Below are 6,246 nucleotides of genomic sequence, written 5' to 3'. Positions count from 1 at the left end.
GAAAAACTGTTAACTTGAACCAACATTCCTTAAACTCTGAAGGTGCTAAGAGCCAGGGCTTTAAAACACCCAACTTGGTGCTCAGTTATCTCACTGAATTGACGACTGCTTCCCCAAGCTCTTCCAAGTGGAGTGCATTGTCCTCAACCTGCAGGGTGAAGTCCAGAGAGTGAGCCGAGCTGCTGAGTAGCACTGTTCAGGCGGTACACGGTGCCACGTAAAGGTGCACCCTACTCTGCGACCATCCTAAGACGTGTCACAAGCCAAGCATTCAAAACCCTTCGCAGTACATTCTCAAGCAACTTTTCTAATCTGATGTTCCCTGAGCCTACAGGTGTACCTTGAACGTTAGCCAGTCTGGACTCGCTGCCCGTAAGCACACCTTGAACTTCCTACATCTGGGCCTTTGCACAGACTCTTCCCTTGTCGTGAGGAGCGTTGCTTCCTCATCTACACTTAGTGAGTCTTTCCAGTCCTTCCAAACCAACGTTAGGTTTTACCTTTCTGTGGCATTTTCCCTGCCCACACCCACTGGAAGCACCGCTGTTTCTTCTGACCTTCGGTAGCACTTGTGTTCCATAAACCCTTTGAGACACATTACGCACAGCTGACATTTTAGTTTCCTTCCCATGAATTCTACATCTCCACCGAGATTAGGAGATTGAAGACAGAGCTCAGGTTCAACATTTCCCGGCTTTCCCACAGCACCAGGCCCAGCGCCTGACGTACAAAGTGTGCTCAGTGCATTGTTGATCTACTGGCTGGTTGGTTCAAGTGGCTTTGTGAAGAACCCACTCGCCCTCTTGTTATTTTATTCTAGTTCCTGGAATTTCATAATAACAGAGATGGTTCCAGAAAGCTGATACAGGCCATTTCCTCCCAATAAACCCGTGTTTTCATATGACAGGCTGTGGAGCTTTCTATAAAAGAAAGCCTTTGTTTGCGTTCCATCAAACACATGCCAAATAATAATGATGATGAAACAATATCCATTTATTTAGTGCTTACTCACTTTACAGACTAAATACTTTACATACATTATCTTATTTAACCCACAGCAAAACCATGAGATGCATACTTATATTTTCCCAGCTTTTCAGATGAATACACAAAGGCTTAAATCGCTAGAGCCCTTTGCCTTGATTCATAGAGCTAGCTAGTGAAAGCTCCAGGATCTGAACCCAGTCCTTCTGAAGCTCAAGCGTCTGACCCACGGTGCAGGGAACAAGGTTTCCCAGGTCTGATCTGCAACACTCTGTGGCTTCAAGGCTGGCCTTGTTGTGCCCAGAGGCCTCGGTCCTCCCAGGGTGTCTGCCTAAAACTAGCTAATAGGCCTTATCTTTAACATGAAACAATTGGACTAGGTCCCTTCCTGTTCTAAGAATTTATGAAGCTACACGAAAGTAAAGACACGGCCCTTGTTCTCAGGAATTTACAATCTTGTTGGGGAGGGGCCATAGGGACCTTTGTGGAGCACAAGCCAGCAAAGGGAGAGTATGTCCCAGCCAGGTGAGTGGTGGAGATCAGCAGCGTTCAAGCACACGGGAGGATGAGAGAAGCTGTTGGTTTTCTCTGCAAGCAAAGTACCATCCCAGAGATGCCTTTTCTTGAAGGACGATGAGCTTGACCTCCATAGCAAGGCCCTGGGAACCCTGCCAGAGGAGGGGTGGCCCATGTCACAGCCCCTGGGCGTTTATCAGCCAGGCCATTGTGACCCTTCGACAAGATGTTCCTTGAGCAAATTTTTTCTGGAATTTTGGTGGGCTCTGACCTGCAGTTTTCACTTCCAAAATAACTTGACTTTTCTAAAGTGGTAATTTCATTTTCATGATAATACTAAACTGAAGCCACATGATCTCTAATTGGAAGCAGGTCTCGGGCCGCAGAGTTGCCAAGAAGCAGTAAGAAACATGCTTATTCTACTACTTTGCTTGAGGCACTCAGCATTTTTGAATGCCTGGGCAGAAATATAGTTTTTTAAATAAAGCCAATCCCTGAGAGAGGAGGGGGCGAGGGGGCGAGGGGAGGGGAAAGCCGGGCAGCGGTGGGGGGTGGTTAGAAATAGGAGAAGCATTTTTTTTTTTTTAATGCAGAGAGAGGAAAATAATACTTTTTATTTTTGTATTTAAAAGTCCCTGTCTGTCTCTGCCATCTTTTGGTATTAGTGAGATCGGGGTGTGTCCCACGTGTTTTGGGAGGGGGTGGGAGTATCGCTGGGGTTCTTTCAAGTTGGCTGCTGTGATTTTCTTCAGCCCTGCAGAGTCGGGCTGGCTCTGGGCAGGACCTCGGAAGGGTTCTTTCTTCTATTTTCTCGCCCACATCACTTCACTTGTTCTATTGATTGCATCCTGATGAGAGACGCAGCGACCTCCTCCAGGGGCAGTTGGAGGTTGTTTGACTAAGTCTCTCTGGAGGGAGACAAGAAAGCAATCTCGGCCTGCCTCCTCCTTTACAGAGCAGCAGCGTGTCCCAGGGAAGGCTCCAGAAAACACAGGCACGAAGGAAACCTTTTAATGACGTTTTTCAAAAGAAACCAAACAAACCCCTCTCGGAAAACAAAAATTGCATAACGGATCAAATGCATATCTGGGCTTTCTGACGGAAGCCAAAAGCTGTTTTCTAAATACAGTCGGGAGCTTGGTAATCACATGGTGTTTTTGGAGACTCATCCCTTCCTGCTGCCCTCAGTTAACTGCACGGCCCCATTTAGACAAGTTCGTTGGAGGGGACTCCAGGTTCTGTGGTTCTGTCCCATCCTGTCGGTTAATATCCTCCGGAGGCCGCTCCGAGCCTCCTCCTGCTGGCAGTCCCGCGGGCCTCCTCCTGGCAGCAGCGTCCCTGTCCCTTCCCCGCCTGCGTCCCTCCCACCTGTCCCGTCCCTTCTGGCCTCGCGTGTTTCTGCCAGGGCTGCCCATGGCCTGGGCTGCACTAGCAGAATCCCTGGCTCAATCCTATTTTCCCTTCCCCACTTTGCACAGTGTAGGGAAGGAAACATATAAAAAAAAGGAAGGGACAAAGTGGCCGCGGTGGGGAAGACAGAAAGTTCTAGATTTCAGTTTTAGCTGTTGCCCATAAAAAAACCACTGCACCCTGGGTTGGGGAAGGGTGGCCCAGAACTTGGGTTGAAAGAGAAAGTCTCGAGGGGGAGAATATTTAGAACTGCAACCACAATGCCTCAAGATAGATGTGACTCAGTGACTTCCCAAAACATGGATTTCAGATAACTATCACGTTACGTCCTCCTTGTACTTGTCCCTGAATTTTTCTAAGGCGGTCCTGGACATTTTAAATTTCAACCCCGCTGTTACACGCCCACTTCAGTTTCCAGGGAAGGCATGCAGGTGGTGAGAGTCCAGTGGGGACATTTGCTTTCTCCTGATGTCCCCAAGGACCCCGAGGCCCCAGGGACCTCAGAAGCAGAAACATCTGGTCCATTCAGCAGTTTATTCACAACTTCAGCCAGTCATCTGGATGTTTGGTCTATGCAGTGCCAAACATCTGGGTTGGAATTTTTTAAACCAGACTTATTAGATCTTTTGGCAGTGTGTAGACAGGAATTCAATTTATTAATAGTTATTCCCCTACTCATCCGAGATTCTTGGTAACTGGTGCTCTGGTTCAATGAGGAGGAGATATAAAAAGTTTTTTAAATCTGATCGCTTTAAATTTTGGAGGTACCTACATCAGTGGTTTGGCTACTTTGCCTTTTCACTGGTTGAAAAAAAAAATTGACCAAAAAAAGATGGTTGTGTTGATCATCACAAAACACAACCTTAGATGCCCCAAATTCACTTAAAAAGAATTAGAATTTTAGTGTGTGTGTGTGTGTGTGTGTGTGTGTGTGTTTAAAAAAGCTTAATACAGAGAATTGGGTGACTTCAATATTACCAATAAGAATTAGGTTATCTCTGGATTTTTATATTTATTCTCTCAAGTAAGATTAGGAGACCATGGAGGGCAGATATGATTTTTTAAAAAGCGTTATAATTGAATTGGTCGCATTTTTTAAAGGGTGGAACTTAAACTTTATTTACAGGACACTGCAAGATACGAAATTCCACATGGACATAAGAAACTCATTGCGAGGAGAAGCTCCATCTAGTCTGCACAGTTTGGAACTGTTCAAGTATAGTTTCACTGCAAAATTGCTACAATAACAAATCACATTTAAAAGGAGTTCTTAGTGGAGAAACAGTAAGACAAACGTATACCAAATTAGCACATAACACACAACTTTATGCCTCAGCTGTACAACCTAAAAGTTGAAGGTCCCAGGAGGGTCGTCCTGAACTTGGAGTGTGTAGCCATCACAGAAAGTTTCTGGCACAACATTTTGATCTTCCTCTTCCTCAGGAGAGAAATACTTCTCAACCAAGTTTATGAAGCTCTGTATACAGACTCATTTTCAAGGTTTTGTGGCATTTCAATTTTAATTGGGCGCAGTTTGGTTGAGGATGGTGGCGGCGGCAATGTGATTATAGAGGCAGATGGAATGTGCGTTTAATATTTTTTTCATTTACTTAGGTGTTTTATGCTGTTTACCTTTCCCTTGTATGTTCTAGACTGCAAGTAAATAAAAAACGTGTCATTTGCACTTGAAAACTCCTGGTGTTTAAGATACTAGTGAACTAGAGAGACATTTTTTTCTCCCCCAAACAGTAGGAAAAGTTGATAACTTGTTAATTTTGTGTGGTTGTGTGTGTGCGCTAAATTGCTTTAATCTTGAAGGTGGGAGGAACTACGGTAGGTATCTGGAGAAAGCTTTGCCCTGATTCTGGATGCATTTTAACCACCAACTCTCTGTATAAAAGCCTTGGCTAATTCCTTCTCAGTGCATGAGCCCTGGTGGAGGCAGGGGAGGCAGACAATGATGTTGGTCTGACTGGGCGATCCAAGAAGTCAGGGCCCTTCTCAGGTGAGTTTTTCACGATGGTGTCTTGTCTACAGATAGTTGGTAGTTGGTCTTCCTGTGAAGGGGACTGAAGTTGGTCACGTCCTATATCCCCAGCCTGATGACCCTGCTATTGTCCTTTTTGGAGTCCTCAGGAAGTTATCACACCTGGCGAAGCTGGCCTTCAGAACTGAAGGGGAAATAAAAACTTTCCCAAACAAACAAAATCTATCACCAGTAGACTAGCCTTATAAGAAATACTAAAGAGCATTCCACAAACGGAAATGAAAGAACGCTGTAAAAGCATATGAATGTGTAAAACTCATTAGTAAAGGTAAATAAAGAGTCAAAGTTAGAATCTCTACTTTTGTATTAGTGGTACATAGGTCACAATTCTAGTTTAAATGTTAAAAAAAAAAATAACTGTAACTATAATAGTTTAGGTACACAATATAAAAATATGTAAGTTGTAACATTAAAAACCTAAAATGCAGGGGGGAAGACAATAAAAATATAATGGTTCCATATGCTTTCAAAGTTATCAACTTGAAATAGGATATTATAATTATGCTAGAGACCCGGTGCATGAAAATTCATGCACTGGAGGGGGGTGGGTGTCCCTCAGCCCGGCCTGCCCTCTCTCACAGTCTGGGAGCCCTCAGGGGTGGAAGGCGACCTGGTGATCAGGGGAAGGCTATACCCCCATCACACCTCTGCTGCTGCCACTGCTGGCAGTGCAAGCCTTGGCTGGCCCTAGTTACCTGAGTCTCGGGCAACCCTGGGAGGCTGGGCAGCTGCCATCCAAGGCTTGCCTGCACCTGGGCTGGCCCTGAGCAGCTGGAGGGCTGAGGGGACTGGGGGACTCTGGAGGCAGGAGCGCCCTGGTGGGGCTGAGGGGACTGGGCGCCACCATCTTGTGGCTGTGGGCACCGCCATCTTTGAGGGTGTGGCAGTCAACTAGCATATTCCCTCCTTATTGGCTGTGGGTGCTACCATCTTTGAGGGCGGGGCAATCAATTAGCATATTATCTCCTTATTGGTCATCTTTGTGACAGTGTGAGGGTCAATTAGCATATTCCCTCTTTATTAGATAGGAAGATATTTTATGTAAGCTTCATGGCAACCACAAAGGGAAAAACTGTAGTAGATACACAAAAGATTATGGTCTATGAACAATTATATACCAACACATTGGACAACTTAGGAGAAAGGATTGAATTATGAAGAAGTAGAAAATCTGAATAAACCAATTATTAATAATGAGATTGAATCAGTAATAAAAAAAAAAATAGAAGTCCAGGACCAGAGGGATTCACATTTAAAGAATACTTCTCAAATTCTTCCAAAAAGTAAAA

This window comes from Plecotus auritus, assembly GCF_963455305.1.
Source record: "Plecotus auritus genome assembly, chromosome: 4".
NCBI lineage: Eukaryota > Metazoa > Chordata > Mammalia > Chiroptera > Vespertilionidae > Plecotus > Plecotus auritus.
This window is presented reverse-complemented; position numbering follows the sequence as displayed.